The sequence below is a fragment of the Rhipicephalus microplus genome, unplaced genomic scaffold (assembly GCF_043290135.1).
Source record: "Rhipicephalus microplus isolate Deutch F79 unplaced genomic scaffold, USDA_Rmic scaffold_38, whole genome shotgun sequence".
NCBI lineage: Eukaryota > Metazoa > Arthropoda > Arachnida > Ixodida > Ixodidae > Rhipicephalus > Rhipicephalus microplus.
This window is the reverse complement of record NW_027464611.1, coordinates 1,783,116-1,805,518: the sequence shown is the minus strand read 5'-3', so window position 1 is coordinate 1,805,518 and position 22,403 is coordinate 1,783,116. Positions and strand designations below refer to the sequence as shown.

General features: G+C 53.2%; 2 non-coding genes across 2 annotated transcripts; both read right to left on the bottom strand.

Moving 5' to 3' along the window:
• Positions 1-3,920: 3,920 nt before the first annotated feature.
• On the bottom strand, positions 3,921-3,997 carry TRNAN-GUU (transfer RNA asparagine (anticodon GUU)). Its single transcript has one exon. It is a non-coding gene; the product is annotated as a tRNA-Asn (tRNA).
• A 5,508-nt stretch (positions 3,998-9,505) lies between these two features.
• Positions 9,506-9,582, bottom strand: TRNAT-GGU (transfer RNA threonine (anticodon GGU)). The gene has a single exon. It is a non-coding gene; the product is annotated as a tRNA-Thr (tRNA).
• Between the last annotated feature and the right edge of the window lie 12,821 nt (positions 9,583-22,403).

The window sequence follows — 22,403 nt, the reverse complement described above, 5'->3', positions numbered from 1 at the left end:
AGCCGATCGCGCTAGCCAATTGCGCCACGGACACAGTCGTGCTCCACTCTCACCACTAACAGAACATATCTTCAAAGCTATCTGCGCAAAGAAAAAAGCAACACACCACTCCCGGGAGGGCTTGAACCTCCAACCTTTCGGTTATCAGCCGATCGCGCTAGCCACTTGCGCCACGAAGACTGTCCTGCTCCACTCTCACCACCATCAGAACATATCTTCAAAGCTATCAGCCCAAAGAAAAAAAAGCGCCGCACCACCACCGGGTGCGCTCGAACCTCCAACCTTTCGGTCAACAGCCGATCGCGCTAGCCAATTGCGCCACGGAGACAGTCGTGCTCCACTCTCACCACCATCAGAACATATATTCAAAGCTATCAGCGCAAAGAAAAAAGCAACACACCACTGCCGGGAGGGCTCGAACCTCCAACCTTTCGGTTAACAGCCGATCGCGCTAGCCAATTGCGACACGGAGACAGTCCTGCTCAACTCTCACCACCATCAGAACAATTCTTCAGAGCTATCAGCCCAAAGAAAAAGAAGCGCCGCACGACCACCGGGTGGGCTCGAACCTCCAACCTTCGGTTAACAGCCGATCGCGCTAAACAATTGCGCCATGGAGACAGTCGTGCTCCACTCTCACCACATACAGAACATATCTTCAAAGCTATCAGCGCAAAGAAAAAAGCAACACACCACTCCCGGGAGGGCTCGAACCTCCAACCTTTCGGTTAACAGCCGATCGCGCTAGCCAATTGCGCCACGGAGACAGTCCTGCTCCACTCTCACCACCATCAGAACATATCTTCAAAGCAATCAGCCCAAAGAAAAAAAAGCGCCGCACCACCACCGGGTGCGCTCGAACCTCCAACGTTTCGGTCAACAGCCGATCGCGCTAACCAATTGCGCCACGGAGACAGTCGTGCTCCACTCTCACCATCATCAAAACATATCTTCAAAGCTATCAGCCCAAAGAAAAAAAAGCGCCGATCCACCACCGGGTGGGCTCGAACCTCCAACCTTTCGGTTAACAGCCGATCGCGCAAGCCAATTGCGCCCCGGAGACAGTCCTGCTCCACTCTCACCACCATCAGAACATATCGTCAAAGCTGTCAGCCCAAAGAAAAAAAAGCAACACACCACTCCCCGGAGGGCTCGAACCTCCAACCTTTCAGTTAACAGGCGATCGCGCTAGTCAATTGCGCAACGGAGACAGTCGTGCTCCACTCTCACCACCATCAGAGCATATCTTCAAAGCTATCAGCCTAAAGAAAAAAAAAACTCCGCACCACCACCTGATGGGCACGAACCTCCAACCTTTCGGCTAACAGACGATCGCGCTAGCCGATCGCGCCACGGAGACAGTCGTGCTCCACTCTCACCACCATCAGAACATATCTTCAAAGCTATCAGCGCAAAAAAAGCAACACACCACTCCCGGGAGGGCTCGAAACTCCAACCGTTCGGTTAACAGCCGATCGTGCTAGCCAATTGCGCAACGGAGACAGTCCTGCTCCACTCTCACCACCTTCAGAACATATCTTCAAAGCTATCAGCCACAACAAAAAGCGCCGCACCTCCACCGGGTGGGCTCGAAACTCCAACCTTTCGATTAACAGCCGATCGCGCTAGCCAATCGCGCCACGGAGACAGTCGTGCTCCACTCTCACCACCATCAGAACATATCTTCAAAGCTATCAGCCCAAAGAAAAAAAAAGCAACACACCAATCCCGGGAGGGCTCGAACCTCCAACCTTTCGGTTAACAGCCGATCGCGCTAGCCAATTGCGCCACGGAGACATTCGTGCTCCGCTCTCACCACCAACAGAACATATCTTCAAAGCTATCAGCGCAAAGAAAAAAGCAACAGACCACTCTCGGGAGAGCTCGAACCTCCAACCTTTCGGTTAACAGCCGATCGCGCTAGCCAATTTCGCCACGGAGACAGTCCTGCTCCACTCTCACCACCATCAGAACATACCTTCAAAGCTATCAGCGCGAAGGAGAAAAAAGCGCCGCACGACCACCCGGTGGGCTCGAACCTCCAACCTTTCGGTTAACAGCCGATCGCGCTAGCCAATTGCGCCATGGAGACAGTCGTGCTCCACTCTCCCCACCGTCAGAACATTTCTTCAGAGCTATCAACCCAAAGAAAAAAAGCTTCGCACCACCACCGGGTGGGCTCGAACCTCCAACCTTTCGGTTAACACCCGATCGCACTAGCCAATTGCGCCATGGAGCCAGCTGTGCTCCACTCTCACCACATACAGAACATATCTTCAAAGCTATCAGCGCAAAGAAAAATACAACACACCACACCCGGGAGGGCTCGAACCTCCAACCTTTCGGTTAACAGCCGATCGCGCTAGCCAATTGCGCCACGGAGACAGTCCCGCTCCACTCTCACCACCATCAGAACATATATTCAAATCTATCAGCCCAAAGAAAAAAAGCGCCACACCACCACCGGGTGGGCTCGAACCTCCAACCTTTCGGTTAACAGCCGATCGCGCAAGCCAATTGCGCCCCGAAAACAGTCCTGCTCCACTCTCACCACCATCAGAACATATCGTCAAAGCTATCAGCCCAAAGAAAAAAAAAAGCAACACACCACTCCCCGGAGGGCTCGAACCTCCAACCTTTCAGTTAGCAGCCGATCGCGCTAGCCAATTGCGCCACGGAGACAGTCGTGCTCCACCCTCACCACCATCAGAGCATATCTTCAAAGCTATCAGCCTAAAGAAAAAAAAGCGCCGCACCACCACCGGATGGGCTCGAACCTCCAACCTTTCGGTTAACAGACGATCGCGCTAGCCGATCGCGCCACGGAGACAGTCGTGCTCCACTCTCGCCACCATCAGAACATATCTTCAAAGCTATCAGCGCAAAGAAAAAAGCAACACACCACTCCCGAGAGAGCTCAAAACTCCAACCTTTCGGTTAACAGCCGATCGTGCTAGCCAATTGCGCCATGGAGACAGTCCTGCTCCACTCTCACCACCATCAGAACATATCTTCAAAGCTATCAGCCCCAAAAAAGCGCCGCACCACCACCGGGTGGGCTCGAACCTCCAACCTTTCGGTCAACGACCGAACGCGCTACCCAATTGCGCCACAGAGACAGTCCTGCTCCACTCTCACCACCATCAGAACATATCTTCAAAGCTATCAGCCCAAAGAAAAAAAAGCAACCCACCACTCCCGGGAGGGCTCGAACCTCCAACCTTTCGGTTAACAGCTGATCGCGCTAGCCAATTGTGCCTCGAAGACAGTCATGCTCCACTCTCACCACCAACAGAACATATCTTCAAAGCTATCAGCGCAAAGAAAAAAGCAACACACCACTCTCGGGAGGGCTCGAACCTCCAACCTTTCGGTTAACAGCCGATGGCGCTAGCCAATTTCGCCACGGAGACAGTCCTGCTCCACTCTCACCACCATTAGAACATATCTTCAAAGCTATCAGGCCATAGAAAAAAGCGCCGCACCACCACCGGGTGGGCTCGAACGTCTAACCTTTCGGTTAACAACTGAACGCGCTACCCAATTGCGCCACGGAGACAGTCGTGCTCCCTCTCACCACCATCAGAACATATCTTTAAAGCTATCAGCGCAAAGAAAACAGCAACACACCACTCCCGGGAGGGCTCGAACCTCCAACCATTCGGTTAACAGCCGATCGCGCTAGCCAATTGCGCCACGGAGACAGTCGTGCTCCACTCTCCCCACCATCAGAACATTTCTTCAGAGCTATCAGCCCAAAAAAAAGCATCGCACCACCAGCGGGTGGGCTGGAACATCCAACCTTTCGGTTAACAGCCGATCGCGCTAGCCTATTGCGCCACGGAGACAGTCGTGCTCCACTCTCACCACATACAGAACATATCTTCAAAGCTATCAGCGCAAAGAAAAAAGCAACACACCACTGCCGGGAGGGCTCGAACCTCCAACCTTTCGGTTAACGACCGAACGCGCTACCCAATTGCGCCACGGAGACAGTCCTTCTCCACTCTGACCACCATCAGAACATATCTTCAAAGCTATCAGCCCAAAGAAAAAAAAGCAACACACCACTCCCGGGAGGGCTCGACCCTCCAACCTTTCGGTTAACAGCCGATCGCGCTAGCCAATTGCGCCACGGAGACAGTCATGCTCCACTCTCCCCAACGTCAGAACATTTCTTCAGAGCTATCAGCCCAAAGAAAAAAAGCGTCGCACCACCCACGGGTGGGCTGGAACCTCCAACCTTTCGGTTAACAGCCGATCGCGCTAGCCAATTGCGCCACGGAGACAGTCGTGCTCCACTCTCACCACTAACAGAACATATCTTCAAAGCTATCTGCGCAAAGAAAAAAGCAACACACCACTCCCGGGACGGCTTGAACCTCCAACCTTTCAGTCAACAGCCGATCGCGCTAGCCAATTGCGCCACGGAGACAGTCGTGCTCCACTCTCACCACCATCAGAGCATATCTTCAAATCTATCAGCCTAAAGAAAAAAAAGCGCCGCACCACCACCGGATGGGCACGAACCTCCAACCTTTCGGTTAACAGACGATCGCGCTGGCCGATCGCGCCACGGAGACAGTCGCGCTCCACTCTCACCACCATCAGAACATATCTTCAAAGCTATCAGCCACAACAAAAAGCGGCGCACCTCCACCGGGTGGGCTCGAAACTCCAACCTTTCGATTGACAGCCGATCGCACTAGCCAATTGCGCCACGGAGACAGTCCTGTTCCACTCTCATCACCATTAGAACATGTCTTCAAAGTTATCAGGCCATAGAAAAAAAGCGCCACACCACCACTGGGTGGGCTCGAACCTCCAACCTTTCGGTTAACAGACGATCGCGCTAGCCAATCGCGCCACGGACACAGTCGTGCTCCACTCTCACCACCATCAGAACATATCTTCAAAGCTATCAGCCCAAAGAAAAAAAAGCAACACACCACTCCCGGGAGGGCTCGAACCTCCAACCTTTCGGTTAACAGCCGATCGCGCTAGCCAATTGCGCCACGGAGACATTCGTGCTCCGCTCTCACCACCAACAGAACATATCTTCAAAGCTATCAGCGCAAAGAAAAAAGCAACACACCACTCTCGGGAGAGCTCGAACCTCCAAACTTTCGGTTAACAGCCGATCGCGCTAGCCAATTTCGCCATGGAGACAGTCCTGCTCCACTTCCACCACCATCAGAACATACCTTCAAAGCTATCAGCCCGAAGGAGAAAAAAGCGCCGCACCACCAACGGGTGCGCTCGAACCTCCAACCTTTCGGTCAAGAGCCAATCGTGCTAGCCAATTGCGCCACGGAGGCAGTCGTGCTCCACTCTCACCACTATCAGAACATATCTTCAAAGCTATCAGCCCAAAGAAAAAAAAGCGCCGCACCACCACTGGGTGGGCTCGAACCTCCAACCTTTCGGTCAACAGCCGATCGCGCTAGCCGATCGCGCCAGGAAGACAGTCGTGCTCCACTCTCACCACCATCAGAACATATCTTCAAAGCTATCAGCGCAAAAAAAGCAACACACCACTCCCGGGAGGGCTTGAAACTCCAACCTTTCGGTTAACAGCCGATCGCGCTAGCCAATTGCGCAACGGAGACAGTCCCGCTCCACTCTCACCACCATCAGAACATATCTTCAAAGCTATCATCCCAAAGAAAAAAAGAAGCGCTGCACCACCACCGGGTGGGCTCGAACGTCCAACCTTTCGGTTAACAGCCGATGGTGCTAGCCAATTGCGCAATGGAGACAGTCCTTCTCCACTCTGACCACCATGAGAACATATCTTCAAAGATATCAGCCCAAAGAAAAAAAAGCAACACACCACTCCCGGGAGGGCTCGAACCTCCAACCTTTCGGTTAACAGCCGATCGCGCTAGCCAATTGCGCCACGGAGACAGTCATGCTCCACTCTCCCCAACGTCAGAACATTTCTTCAGAGCTATCAGCCCAAAGAAAAAAAGCGTCGCACCACCCCCGGGTGGGCTGGAACCTCCAACCTTTCGGTTAACAGCCGATCGCGCTAGCCAATTGCGCCACGGAGACAGTCGTGCTCCACTCTCACCACTAACAGAACATATCTTCAAAGCTATCTGCGCAAAGAAAAAAGCAACACACCACTCCCGGGAGGGCTTGAACCTCCAACCTTTCGGTTATCAGCCGATCGCGCTAGCCACTTGCGCCACGAAGACAGTCCTGCTCCACTCTCACCACCATCAGAACATATCTTCAAAGCTATCAGCCCAAAGAAAAAAAAGCGCCGCACCACCACCGGGTGCGCTCGAACCTCCAACCTTTCGGTCAACAGCCGATCGCGCTAGCCAATTGCGCCACGGAGACAGTCGTGCTCCACTCTCACCACCATCAGAACATATATTCAAAGCTATCAGCCCAAAAAAAGCAACACACCACTCCCGGGAGGGCTCGAAACTCCAACCTTTCGGTTAACACCCGATCGCGCTAGCCAATTGCGCCAAGGAGACAATCGTGCTCCACTCTCACCACCATCAGAACATATCTTCAAAGCTATCAGCCCAAAGAAAAAAAGCGCCGCACCACCACCGGGTGCGCTCGAACCTCCAACCTTTCGGTCAACAGCCGATCGTGCTAGCCAATTCCACCACGGAGACAGGTGTGCTCCCTCTCACCACCATCAGAACATATCTTCAAAGCTATCAGCGCAAAGAAAACAGCAACACACCACTCCCGGGAGGGCTCGAACCTCCAACCTTTCGGTTAACATCTGATCGCGCTAGCCAATTGCGCCACGGAGACAGTCCTGCTCCACTCTCACCACCATCAGAACATATCTTCAAAGCTATCAGCCCAAAGAAAAAAAACAACACACCACTCCCGGGAGGGCTCGAACCTCCAACCTTTCGGTTAACAGCCGATCGCGCTAGCCAATTGCGCCACGGAGACAGTCGTGTTCCGCTCTCACCACCATCAAAACATATCTTCAAAGCTATCAGCCCAAAGAAAAAGAAGCGCCGCACAACCACCGGGTGGGCTCGAACCTCCAACCTTTCGGTCAACAGCCGATCGCGCTAGCCAATTGCGCCACGTATGCAGTCATGCTCCACTCTCACCACCACCAGAACATATCTTCAAAGCTATCAGCGCAAAGAAGAAAAAACGACACACCGTCCCCGGGTGAAGTCTAACCTCCAACCTTTCGATTATCAGACGATCGCGCTAGCCAATTGCGCCACGGAGACAGTCGTGCTCCACTCTCACCACCATCAGAGCATATCTTCAAAGCTATCACCCTAAAGAAAAAAAAGCGCCGAACCACCTCCGGGTCGGCTCGAACCTTCAACCTTTCGGTTAACAGACGATCGCGCTAGCCGATCGCGCCAGGAAGACAGTCGTGCTCCACTCTCACCACCATCAGAACATCTCTTCAAAGCTATCAGCGCAAAGAAAAAAGCAACACACCACTCCCGGGAGGGCTTGAAACTCCAACCTTTCGGTTAACAGCCGATCGCGCTAGCCAATATCGCAACGGAGACAGTCCTGCTCCACTCTCACCACCATCAGAACATATCTTCAAAGCTATCATCGCAACGAAAAAAAGAAGCGCTGCACCACAACCGGGTGGGCTCGAACCTCCAACCTTTCGGTTAACGACCGAACGCGCTACCCAATTGCGCCACGGAGACATTCGTGCTCCGCTCTCACCACCAACAGAACATATCTTCAAAGCTATCAGCCCAAAGAAAAAAAGCGTCGCACCACCCCCGGGTGGGCTGGAACCTCCAACCTTTCGGTTAACAGCCGATCGCGCTAGCCAATTGCGCCACGGAGACAGTCGTGCTCCACTCTCACCACTAACAGAACATATCTTCAAAGCTATCTGCGCAAAGAAAAAAGCAACACACCACTCCCGAGAGGGCTTGAACCTCCAACCTTTCGGTTATCAGCCGATCGCGCTAGACAATTGCGCCACGGAGACATTCGTGCTCCGCTCTCACCACCAACAGAACATATCTTCAAAGCTATCAGCGCAAAGAAAAAAGCAACACACCACTTTTGGGAGAGCTCGAACCTCCAACCTTTCGGTTAACAGCCGATCGCGCTAGCCAATTTCGCCATGGAGACAGTCCTGCTCCACTTCCACCACCATCAGAACATACCTTCAAAGCTATCAGCCCGAAGGAGAAAAAAGCGCCGCACCACCAACGCGTGCGCTCGAACCTCCAACCTTTCGGTCAAGAGCCAATCGTGCTAGCCAATTGCGCCACGTAGGCAGTCGTGCTCCACTCTCACCACCATCAGAACATATCTTCAAAGCTATCAGCCCAAAGAAAAAAAAGCGCCGCACCACCACTGGGTGGGCTCGACCCTCCAACCTTTCGGTCAACAGCCGATCGCGCTAGCCGATCGCGCCAGGAAGACAGTCGTGCTCCACTCTCACCACCATCAGAACATATCTTCAAAGCTATCAGCGCAAAAAAAGCAACACACCACTCCCGGGAGGGCTTGAAACTCCAACCTTTCGGTTAACAGCCGATCGCGCTAGCCAATTGCGCAACGGAGACAGTCCCGCTCCACTCTCACCACCATCAGAACATATCTTCAAAGCTATCATCCCAAAGAAAAAAAGAAGCGCTGCACCACCACCGGGTGGGCTCGAACGTCCAACCTTTCGGTTAACAGCCGATCGTGCTAGCCAATTGCGCAATGGAGACAGTCCTGCTCCACTCTTACCACCATCAGAACATATCTTCAAAGCTATTAGCCCATCGAAAAAAAAGCGCCGCACCACCACCGGGTGGGCTCGAACCTCCAACCTTTCGGTTAACGACCGAACGCGCTACCCAATTGCGCCACGGAGACAGTCCTTCTCCACTCTGACCACCATCAGAACATATCTTCAAAGCTATCAGCCCAAAGAAAAAGAAGCAACACACCACTCCCGGGAGGGCTCGAACCTCCAACCTTTCGGTTAACAGCCGATCGCGCTAGCCAACTGCGCCACGGAGACAGTCCTGCTCTACTCTCACCACCAACAGAACATATCTTCAAAGCTATCAGCCCAAAAAAAAGCAACACACCACTCCCGGGAGGGCTCGAAACTCCAACCTTTCGGTTAACACCCGATCGCGCTAGCCAATTGCGCCAAGGAAACAGTCGTGCTCCACTCTCACCACTATCAGAACATATCTTCAAAGCTATCAGCCCAAAGAAAAAAAACGCCGCACCATTACCGGGTGCGCTCGAACCTCCAACCTTTCGGTCAACAGCCGATCGTGCTAGCCAATTCCACCACGGAGACAGTCGTGCTCCCTCTCACCACCATCAGAACATATCTTCAAAGCTATCAGCGCAAAGAAAACAGCAACACACCACTCCCGGGAGGGCTCGAACCTCCAACCTTTCGGTTAACATCCGATCGCGCTAGCCAATTGCGCCACGGAGACAGTCCTGCTCCACTCTCACCACCATCAGAACATATCTTCAAAGCTATCAGCCCAAAGAAAAAAAAACAGCACACCACTCCCGGGAGGGCTCGAACCTCCAACCTTTCGGTTACCAGCCGATCGCGCTACCCAATTGCGCCACGGAGACAGTCGTGTTCCGCTCTCACCACCATCAAAACATATCTTCAAAGCTATCAGCCCAAAGAAAAAGAAGCGCCGCACAACCACCGGGTGGGCTCGAACCTCCAACCTTTCGGTCAACAGCCGATCGCGCTAGCCAATTGCGCCACGTATGCAGTCGTGCTCCACTCTCACCACCATCAGAACATATCTTCAAAGCTATCAGCGCAAAGAAAAAAAAACGACACACCGTCCCCGGGTGAACTCTAACCTCCAACCTTTCGATTATCAGCCGATCGCGCTAGCCAATTGCGCCACGGAGACAGTCGTGCTCCACTCTCACCACCATCAGAGCATATCTTCAAAGCTATCACCCTAAAGAAGAAAAAGCGCCGAACCACCACCGGGTGGGCTCGAACCTTCAACCTTTCGGTTAACAGACGATCGCGCTAGCCGATCGCGCCAGGAAGAGAGTCGTGCTCCACTCTCACCACCCTCAGAACATATCTTCAAAGCTATCAGCGCAAAGAAAAAAGCAACACACCACTCCCGGGAGGGCTTGAAACTCCAACCTTTCGGTTAACAGCCGATCGCGCTAGCCAATTGCGCAACGGAGACAGTCCTGCTCCACTCTCACCACCATCAGAACATATCTTCAAAGCTATCATCGCAACGAAAAAAAGAAGCGCTGCACCACCACTGGATGGGCTCGAACCTCCAACCTTTCGGTTAACGACCGAACGCGCTACCCAATTGCGCCACGGAGACAGTTCTGCTCCACTCTGACCACCATCAGAACATATCTTCAAAGCTATCAGCCCAAAGAAAAAAAAGCAACACACCACTCCCGGGAGGGCTCGAACCTCCAATTTTTCGGTTCACAGCCGATCGCGCTAGCCAATTGCGCCACGGAGACAGTCGTGCTCCATTCTACCCACCGTCAGAACATTTCTTCAGAGCTATCAGCCCAAAGAAAAAAAGCGTCGCACCACCCCCGGGTGGGCTGGAACCTCCAACCTTTCGGTTATCAGCCGATCGCGCGAGCCAATTGCGCCACGAAGACAGTCCTGCTCCACTCTCACCACCATCAGAACATATCTTCAAATCTATCAGCCCAAAGAAAAAAAAGCGCCGCACCACCACCGGGTGCGCTCGAACCTCCAACCTTTCGGTCAACAGCCGATCGCGCTAGCCAATTGCGCCACGGAGACAGTCGTGCTCCACTCTCACCACCATCAGAACATATATTCAAAGCTATCAGACAAAAGAAAAAAAAGCAACACACCACTCCCGGGAGGGCTCGAACCTCCAACCTTTCGGTTAACAGCCGATCGCGCAAGCCAATTGCGCAACGGAGACAGTCCCGCTCCACTCTCACCACCATCAGAACATATCTTCAAAGCTATCATCCCAAAGAAAAAAAGAAGCGCTGCACCACCACCGGGTGGGCTCGAACGTCCAACCTTTCGGTTAACAGCCGATGGTGCTAGCCAATTGCGCAATGGAGACAGTCCTGCTCCACTCTTACCACCATCAGAACATATCTTCAAAGCTATTAGCCCATAGAAAAAAAAGCGCCGCACCACCACCGGGTGGGCTCGAACCTCCAACCTTTCGGTTAACGACCGAACGCGCTACCCAATTGCGCCACGGAGACAGTCCTTCTCCACTCTGACCACCATGAGAACATATCTTCAAAGATATCAGCCCAAAGAAAAAAAAGCAACACACCACTCCCGGGAGGGCTCGAACCTCCAACCTTTCGGTTAACAGCCGATCGCGCTAGCCAATTGCGCCACAGAGACAGTCATGCTCCACTCTCCCCAACGTCAGAACATTTCTTCAGAGCTATCAGCCCAAAGAAAAAAAGCGTCGCACCACCCCCGGGTGGGCTGGAACCTCCAACCTTTCGGTTAACAGCCGATCGCGCTAGCCAATTGCGCCACGGAGACAGTCGTGCTCCACTCTCACCACTAACAGAACATATCTTCAAAGCTATCTGCGCAAAGAAAAAAGCAACACACCACTCCCGGGAGGGCTTGAACCTCCAACCTTTCGGTTATCAGCCGATCGCGCTAGCCACTTGCGCCACGAAGACAGTCCTGCTCCACTCTCACCACCATCAGAACATATCTTCAAAGCTATCAGCCCAAAGAAAAAAAAGCGCCGCACCACCACCGGGTGCGCTCGAACCTCCAACCTTTCGGTCAACAGCCGATCGCGCTAGCCAATTGCGCCACGGAGACAGTCGTGCTCCACTCTCACCACCATCAGAACATATATTCAAAGCTATCAGCCCAAAGAAAAATAAAGCAACACACCACTCCCGGGAGGGCTCGAACCTCCAACCTTTCGGTTAACAGCCGATCGCGCAAGCCAATTGCGCCCCGGAGACAGTCCTGCTCCACTCTCACCACCATCAGTATATATCTTCAAAGCTATCAGCCCAAAGAAAAAAAAAGCAACACACCACTCCCGGGAGGGCTCGAACCTCCCGTTTTTCGGTTAACAGCCGATCGCGCTAGCCAATTGCGCCGCGGAGACAGTCCTGCTCCACTCTCACCACCAACAGAACATATCTTCAAAGCTATCAGCCCAAAAAAAGCAACACACCACTCCCGGGAGGGCTCGAAACTCCAACCTTTCGGTTAACACCCGATCGCGCTAGCCAATTGCGCCAAGGAGACAATCGTGCTCCACTCTCACCACCATCAGAACATATCTTCAAAGCTATCAGCCCAAAGAAAAAAAGCGCCGCACCACCACCGGGTGCGCTCGAACCTCCAACCTTTCGGTCAACAGCCGATCGTGCTAGCCAATTCCACCACGGAGACAGTCGTGCTCCCTCTCACCACCATCAGAACATATCTTCAAAGCTATCAGCGCAAAGAAAACAGCAACACACCACTCCCGGGAGGGCTCGAACCTCCAACCTTTCGGTTAACATCTGATCGCGCTAGCCAATTGCGCCACGGAGACAGTCCTGCTCCACTCTCACCACCATCAGAACATATCTTCAAAGCTATCAGCCCAAAGAAAAAGAAGCGCCGCACAACCACCGGGTGGGCTCGAACCTCCAACCTTTCGGTCAACAGCCGATCGCGCTAGCCAATTGCGCCACGTATGCAGTCATGCTCCACTCTCACCACCACCAGAACATATCTTCAAAGCTATCAGCGCAAAGAAGAAAAAACGACACACCGTCCCCGGGTGAAGTCTAACCTCCAACCTTTCGATTATCAGCCGATCGCGCTAGCCAATTGCGCCACGGAGACAGTCGTGCTCCACTCTCACCACCATCAGAGCATATCTTCAAAGCTATCACCCTAAAGAAAAAAAAGCGCCGAACCACCACCGGGTCGGCTCGAACCTTCAACCTTTCGGTTAACAGACGATCGCGCTAGCCGATCGCGCCAGGAAGACAGTCGTGCTCCACTCTCACCACCATCAGAACATCTCTTCAAAGCTATCAGCGCAAAGAAAAAAGCAACACACCACTCCCGGGAGGGCTTGAAACTCCAACCTTTCGGTTAACAGCCGATCGCACTAGCCAATATCGCAACGGAGACATTCGTGCTCCGCTCTCACCACCAATAGAACATATCTTCAAAGCTATCAGCCCAAAGAAAAAAAGCGTCGCACCACCCCCGGGTGGGCTGGAACCTCCAACCTTTCGGTTAACAGCCGATCGCGCTAGCCAATTGCGCCACGGAGACAGTCGTGCTCCACTCTCACCACTAACAGAACATATCTTCAAAGCTATCTGCGCAAAGAAAAAAGCAACACACCACTCCCGAGAGGGCTTGAACCTCCAACCTTTCGGTTATCAGCCGATCGCGCTAGCCAATTGCGCCACGGAGACATTCGTGCTCCGCTCTCACCACCAACAGAACATATCTTCAAAGCTATCAGCGCAAAGAAAAAAGCAACACACCACTCTTGGGAGAGCTCGAACCTCCAACCTTTCGGTTAACAGCCGATCGCGCTAGCCAATTTCGCCATGGAGACAGTCCTGCTCCACTTCCACCACCATCAGAACATACCTTCAAAGCTATCAGCCCGAAGGAGAAAAAAGCGCCGCACCACCAACGCGTGCGCTCGAACCTCCAACCTTTCGGTCAAGAGCCAATCGTGCTAGCCAATTGCGCCACGTAGGCAGTCGTGCTCCACTCTCACCACCATCAGAACATATCTTCAAAGCTATCAGCCCAAAGAAAAAAAAGCGCCGCACCACCACTGGGTGGGCTCGACCCTCCAACCTTTCGGTCAACAGCCGATCGCGCTAGCCGATCGCGCCAGGAAGACAGTCGTGTTCCGCTCTCACCACCATCAAAACATATCTTCAAAGCTATCAGCCCAAAGAAAAAGAAGCGCCGCACAACCACCGGGTGGGCTCGAACCTCCAACGTTTCGGTCAACAGCCGATCGCGCTAGCCAATTGCGCCACGTATGCAGTCGTGCTCCACTCTCACCACCATCAGAACATATCTTCAAAGCTATCAGCGCAAAGAAAAAAAAACGACACACCGTCTCGGGTGAACTCTAACCTCCAACCTTTCGATTATCAGCCGATCGCGCTAGCCAATTGCGCCACGGAGACAGTCGTGCTCCACTCTCACCACCATCAGAGCATATCTTCAAAGCTATCACCCTAAAGAAGAAAAAGCGCCGAACCACCACCGGGTGGGCTCGAACCTTCAACCTTTCGGTTAACAGACGATCGCGCTAGCCGATCGCGCCAGGAAGAGAGTCGTGCTCCACTCTCACCACCCTCAGAACATATCTTCAAAGCTATCAGCGCAAAGAAAAAAGCAACACACCACTCCCGGGAGGGCTTGAAACTCCAACCTTTCGGTTAACAGCCGATCGCGCTAGCCAATTGCGCAACGGAGACAGTCCTGCTCCACTCTCACCACCATCAGAACATATCTTCAAAGCCATCATCGCAACGAAAAAAAGAAGCGCTGCACCACCACTGGATGGGCTCGAACCTCCAACCTTTCGGTTAACGACCGAACGCGCTACCCAATTGCGCCACGGAGACAGTCCTGCTCCACTCTGACCACCATCAGAACATATCTTCAAAGCTATCAGCCCAAAGAAAAAAAAGCAACACACCACTCCCGGGAGGGCTCGAACCTCCAATTTTTCGGTTCACAGCCGATCGCGCTAGCCAATTGCGCCACGGAGACAGTCGTGCTCCACTCTACCCACCGTCAGAACATTTCTTCAGAGCTATCAGCCCAAAGAAAAAAAGCGTCGCACCACCCCCGGGTGGGCTGGAACCTCCAACCTTTCGGTTATCAGCCGATCGCGCGAGCCAATTGCGCCACGAAGACAGTCCTGCTCCACTCTCACCACCATCAGAACATATCTTCAAATCTATCAGCCCAAAGAAAAAAAAGCGCCGCACCACCACCGGGTGCGCTCGAACCTCCAACCTTTCGGTCAACAGCCGATCGCGCTAGCCAATTGCGCCACGGAGACAGTCGTGCTCCACTCTCACCACCATCAGAACATATATTCAAAGCTATCAGACAAAAGAAAAAAAAGCAACACACCACTCCCGGGAGGGCTCGAACCTCCAACCTTTCGGTTAACAGCCGATCGCGCTAGCCAATTGCGCAACGGAGACAGTCCTGCTCCACTCTCACCACCATCAGAACATATCTTCAAAGCTATCATCGCAACGAAAAAAAGAAGCGCTGCACCACCACCGGGTGGGCTCGAACCTCCAACCTTTCGGTTAACGACCGAACGCGCTACCCAATTGCGCCACGGAGACATTCGTGCTCCGCTCTCACCACCAACAGAACATATCTTCAAAGCTATCAGCCCAAAGAAAAAAAGCGTCGCACCACCCCCGGGTGGGCTGGAACCTCCAACCTTTCGGTTAACAGCCGATCGCGCTAGCCAATTGCGCCACGGAGACAGTCGTGCTCCACTCTCACCACTAACAGAACATATCTTCAAAGCTATCTGCGCAAAGAAAAAAGCAACACACCACTCCCGAGAGGGCTTGAACCTCCAACCTTTCGGTTATCAGCCGATCGCGCTAGCCAATTGCGCCACGGAGACATTCGTGCTCCGCTCTCACCACCAACAGAACATATCTTCAAAGCTATCAGCGCAAAGAAAAAAGCAACACACCACTCTTGGGAGAGCTCGAACCTCCAACCTTTCGGTTAACAGCCGATCGCGCTAGCCAATTTCGCCATGGAGACAGTCCTGCTCCACTTCCACCACCATCAGAACATACCTTCAAAGCTATCAGCCCGAAGGAGAAAAAAGCGCCGCACCACCAACGCGTGCGCTCGAACCTCCAACCTTTCGGTCAAGAGCCAATCGTGCTAGCCAATTGCGCCACGTAGGCAGTCGTGCTCCACTCTCACCACCATCAGAACATATCTTCAAAGCTATCAGCCCAAAGAAAAAAAAGCGCCGCACCACCACTGGGTGGGCTCGACCCTCCAACCTTTCGGTCAACAGCCGATCGCGCTAGCCGATCGCGCCAGGAAGACAGTCGTGCTCCACTCTCACCACCATCAGAACATATCTTCAAAGCTATCAGCGCAAAAAAAAGCAACACACCACTCCCGGGAGGGCTTGAAACTCCAACCTTTCGGTTAACAGCCGATCGCGCTAGCCAATTGCGCAACGGAGACAGTCCCGCTCCACTCTCACCACCATCAGAACATATCTTCAAAGCTATCATCCCAAAGAAAAAAAGAAGCGCTGCACCACCACCGGGTGGGCTCGAACGTCCAACCTTTCGGTTAACAGCCGATCGTGCTAGCCAATTGCGCAATGGAGACAGTCCTGCTCCACTCTTACCACCATCAGAACATATCTTCAAAGCTATTAGCCCATCGAAAAAAAAGCGCCGCACCACCACCGGGTGGGCTCGAACCTCCAACCTTTCGGTTAACGACCGAACGCGCTACCCAATTGCGCCACGGAGACAGTCCTTCTCCACTCTGACCACCATCAGAACATATCTTCAAAGCTATCAGCCCAAAGAAAAAGAAGCAACACACCACTCCCGGGAGGGCTCGAACCTCCAACCTTTCGGTTAACAGCCGATCGCGCTAGCCAACTGCGCCACGGAGACAGTCCTGCTCTACTCTCACCACCAACAGAACATATCTTCAAAGCTATCAGCCCAAAAAAAAGCAACACACCACTCCCGGGAGGGCTCGAAACTCCAACCTTTCGGTTAACACCCGATCGCGCTAGCCAATTGCGCCAAGGAAACAGTCGTGCTCCACTCTCACCACTATCAGAACATATCTTCAAAGCTATCAGCCCAAAGAAAAAAAACGCCGCACCATTACCGGGTGCGCTCGAACCTCCAACCTTTCGGTCAACAGCCGATCGTGCTAGCCAATTCCACCACGGAGACAGTCGTGCTCCCTCTCACCACCATCAGAACATATCTTCAAAGCTATCAGCGCAAAGAAAACAGCAACACACCACTCCCGGGAGGGCTCGAACCTCCAACCTTTCGGTTAACATCCGATCGCGCTAGCCAATTGCGCCACGGAGACAGTCCTGCTCCACTCTCACCACCATCAGAACATATCTTCAAAGCTATCAGCCCAAAGAAAAAAAAAACAACACACCACTCCCGGGAGGGCTCGAACCTCCAACCTTTCGGTTACCAGCCGATCGCGCTAGCCAATTGCGCCACGGAGACAGTCGTGTTCCGCTCTCACCACCATCAAAACATATCTTCAAAGCTATCAGCCCAAAGAAAAAGAAGCGCCGCACAACCACCGGGTGGGCTCGAACCTCCAACCTTTCGGTCAACAGCCGATCGCGCTAGCCAATTGCGCCACGTATGCAGTCGTGCTCCACTCTCACCACCATCAGAACATATCTTCAAAGCTATCAGCGCAAAGAAAAAAAAACGACACACCGTCCCCGGGTGAACTCTAACCTCCAACCTTTCGATTATCAGCCGATCGCGCTAGCCAATTGCGCCAAGGAGACAGTCGTGCTCCACTCTCACCACCATCAGAGCATATCTTCAAAGCTATCACCCTAAAGAAGAAAAAGCGCCGAACCACCACCGGGTGGGCTCGAACCTTCAACCTTTCGGTTAACAGACGATCGCGCTAGCCGATCGCGCCAGGAAGAGAGTCGTGCTCCACTCTCACCACCCTCAGAACATATCTTCAAAGCTATCAGCGCAAAGAAAAAAGCAACACACCACTCCCGGGAGGGCTTGAAACTCCAACCTTTCGGTTAACAGCCGATCGCGCTAGCCAATTGCGCAACGGAGACAGTCCTGCTCCACTCTCACCACCATCAGAACATATCTTCAAAGCTATCATCGCAACGAAAAAAAGAAGCGCTGCACCACCACTGGGTGGGCTCGAACCTCCAACCTTTCGGTTAACGACCGAACGCGCTACCCAATTGCGCCACGGAGACAGTCCTGCTCCACTCTGACCACCATCAGAACATATCTTCAAAGCTATCAGCCCAAAGAAAAAAAAGCAACACACCACTCCCGGGAGGGCTCGAACCTCCAATTTTTCGGTTCACAGCCGATCGCGCTAGCCAATTGCGCCGCGGAGACAGTCGTGCTCCACTCTACCCACCGTCAGAACATTTCTTCAGAGCTATCAGCCCAAAGAAAAAAAGCGTCGCACCACCCCCGGGTGGGCTGGAACCTCCAACCTTTCGGTTATCAGCCGATCGCGCGAGCCAATTGCGCCACGAAGACAGTCCTGCTCCACTCTCACCACCATCAGAACATTATGTTACGTGAGTAACGAGACAAAGTATTGCGAATATATTCGAAAAATATATTTGCAAGAGCGGTTGCAGCACTGGCCAGTCTGGCTCCGAGCTCGAGCAGCCAGCGAGCCTCCTCTTCTTCGTCGGGCGCACACGCGCATTCGCACTATGGTTTGTGGCAGCCTACAGGTAGCATATAACCCCCGTCGGCAAAGGCGCCGTCTCGGCGCATCTAGATGTCAAGATCATTGGGCGAATGGTACTGCTTCAGGCGTGCGACGTGTACGATGTCGCTGGCCCTAGGGGTGGATGAAGACGGCGAGGCAGCAGGAGTGATTTCATAAGTGACGGGAGTCACCTCACGAAGCACTCTGTAGGGCCCTGTGTACCGAGAGAGCAGCTTGTCAGACAGGCCAACGTGCCTGGTCGGAGACCACAGCAGAACCAACGAACCGGGCGAAAAGTGCACATCGCGGTGTCGTTGGTCGTACCGACGCCGTTGGTTTGCTTGGGAGGTCAGAAGGCGAGCACGAGCGGTTTCGCGTGCGTGGGCGGCCCGGCTGATGGCGTCCCGAGCATATTGTGAAGTTGGAGCTGCTGGTAACGGAATCGTCGTATCGAGGGGTAATGTGGGTTCGCGGCCGAACAGCAAGAAAAAAGGGGAGTAACCAGCCGTGTCGTGGCGCGAAGAATTGTAGGCAAATGTCACGTATGGTAAAGCGATGTCCCAGTCAGAGTGATCTGAGGAAACGTACTTTGCAAGCATGTCAGTTAGGGTTCGGTTCAGGCGTTCTGTGAGGCCATTTGTTTGCGGATGGTACGACGTAGTGAGCTTGTGGCGTGTTGCACAAGAGCGTAGAATGTCCGCTATGACTTTCGATAGAAATGTGCGGCCTCGGTCCGTGAGCAGCTGGCGTGGAGCACCATGTTGCAAGATCACGTCGTGTAGAAGAAAATCGGCGACGTCAGTGGCGCAACTTGTTGGAAGGGCGCGTGTGATTGCGTAGCGTGTGGCGTAGTCTGTGGCCACAGCTATCCACCTGTTGCCAGCAGAAGACAGAGGAAAAGGGCCGAGTAAGTCCAAGCCGACGCGAAAGAAAGGTTCAGTAGAAATATCGAGTGGTTGAAGGCGCCCAGCCGGAAGCGTCGATGGTGTTTTGCGGCGCTGACATTCCTCACACGCCGCGACGTATCTTCTGACGGACCGTGCCAGACCTGGCCAATAGAAGCGACGGCGAATCCGGTCGTATGTGCGGGACACACCCAGGTGACCGGCAGTAGGAATGTCATGAAGTTCGTGGAGTACAGCCAAGCGGAGGTGTTTGGGTATGGCAAGCAGCAGAGATGGACCGTCTGGATGGAAGTTATGCCGGTATAATGTGCCATTCTGGAGTACGAACGAGCGATAGGATCGGTTCGATGGGGAGGAGTCGAGGCGCTCAATGATAGCTCGTAGGGCTGCATCACGGCGTTGCTCGTCGGCTATGTGGTTCAGTTGAGAAACGGAGCACACGCAGGCGTCGTTGTCAGGTATGGTGGCCGATGGGTCAACTGGATAGCGAGAAAGGCAATCGGCGTCCTGGTGCAGGCGTCCAGACTTGTATATCACAGAAAAGGTGTATTCTTGCAGTCGCAGAGCCCAGCGACCAAGTCGACCTGTAGGATCTCTTAAGGATGAAAGCCAGCAGAGCGCGTGGTGGTCGGTGACGACGGAAAAGTGAGTGCCATATAAATATGGACGGAATTTTGAGACCGCCCAGACAAGAGCAAGGCATTCTCGCTCTGTGATCGAATAGTTACGCTCTGCAGGTGTAAGGAGGCGGCTAGCATACGCGATAACGCGGTCGTGTCCCTGTTGGCATTGGGCGAGAACGGCTCCGATACCGTGACCACTGGCATCAGTTCGGACCTCAGTTCGGGCAGATGGGTCAAAGTGGGCGAGGATAGGGGGCGTCGTCAAAAGTGTTATGAGGTGAGAGAAGGCGGCAGCTTGAGTGGACCCCCACGAAAATGGAACGCCTTTCTTCAAAAGATCGGTAAGTGGTTGGGCGATTGCCGCAAAATCTTTCACGAACCGCCTAAAGTAGGAGCAAAGTCCCACAAAGCTCCGGACATCTTTGGCGGATTGGGGTACTGGGAAATTCGTGACGGCACGAATTTTCTCAGGGTCCGGTCTCACACCAGAAGCATCGACAAGGTGGCCCAGCACGGTAATCTGTCGGCGGCCGAAGTGACACTTCGAGGAGTTCAACTGGAGGCCGGCTTTGCGGAAGACGTCGAGAATGGCCGACAGACGCTCAAGGTGGGTCTCAAACGTAGGTGCAAATACGAGGACGTCGTCTAGGTAACACAGGCATGTTGACCATTTGAACCCGTGTAGCAGAGAGTCCATCATACGTTCGAACGTGGCGGGGGCATTGCATAGGCCGAAGGGCATAACCTTGAATTGGTATAGGCCATCTGGAGTGATGAAGGCGGTCTTTTCTTGGTCTTTCTCGTCTACGGCAATCTGCCAATAACCAGAACGAAGGTCGATGGATGAAAAGTAGCGTGCGCCGTGGAGACAATCGAGGGCGTCATCAATACGTGGTAAAGGATACACGTCCTTTTTGGTGATTCGATTTAGATGCCGGTAATCGATGCAAAAACGCCATGTGTTGTCCTTCTTTTTAACCAGGACGACGGGTGACGCCCATGGGCTTGATGAGGGCTCAATAATGCCTTTAGTTAACATCTTATTCACTTCAGCTTGAATAATCTGGCGCTCCGACGCGGACTCGCGATACGGTCGACGGTGAATGGGAGCAGCATCAATATCTTCAAATCTATCAGCCCAAAGAAAAAAAAGCGTCGCACCACCACCGGGTGCGCTCGAACCTCCAACCTTTCGGTCAACAGCCGATCGCGCTAGCCAATTGCGCCACGGAGACAGTCGTGCTCCACTCTCACCACCATCAGAACATATATTCAAAGCTATCAGACAAAAGAAAAAAAAGCAACACACCACTCCCGGGAGGGCTCGAACCTCCAACCTTTCGGTTAACAGCCGATCGCGCAAGCCAATTGCGCCCCGGAGACAGTCCTGCTCCACTCTCACCACCATCAGAACATATCTTGAAAGCTATCAGCTCAAAGAAAAAAAAGCAACACACCACTCCCAGGAGGGCTCGAACCTCCCGTTTTTCGGTTAACAGCCGATCGCGCTAGCCAATTGCGCCACGGAGACAGTCCTGCTCCACTCTCACCACCAACAAAACATATCTTCAAAGCTATCAGCGCAAAAAAAAAGCAACACACCACTCCCGGGAGGGCTCGAAACTCCAACGTTTCGGTTAACACCCGATCGCGCTAGCCGATTGCGCCAAGGAGACAGTCGTGCTCCACTCTCACCAACATCAGAACATATCTTCAAAGCTATCAGCCCAAAGAAAAAAAGCGCCGCACCACCACCAGGTGCGCTCGAACCTCCAACCTTTCGGTCAACAGCCGATCGCGCTAGCCAATTCCACCACGGGGACAGTCGTGCTCCCTCTCACCACCATCAGAACATATCTTCAAAGCTATCAGCGCAAAGAAAACAGCAACACACCACTCCCGGGAGGGCTCGAAACTCTAACCTTTCGGTTAACAGCCGATCGCGCTAGCCAATTGCGCCACGGAGACAGTCCTGCTCCACTCTCACCACCATCACAACATATCTTCAAAGCTATCAGCCTAAAGAAAAAAAAGCGCCGCACCACCACCGGGTGCGCTCGAACCTCCAACCTTTCGGTTAACAGACGATCGCGCTAGCCGATCGCGCCACGGAGACAGTCGTGCTCCACTCTCACCACCATCAGAACATATCTTCAAAGTTATTAGCGCAAAGAAAAAAGCAACACACCACTCCCGGGAGAGCTCGAAACTCCAACCGTTCGGTTAACAGCCGATCGCGCTAGCCAATTGCGCAACGGAGAATGTCCTGCTCCACTCTCACCACCATCAGAACATATCTTCAAAGCTATCAGCCCCAACAAAAAGCGCCGCACCTCCACCGGGTGGGCTCGAAACTCCAACCTTTCGATTAACAGCCGATCGCGCTAGCCAATTGCGCCACGGAGACAGTCC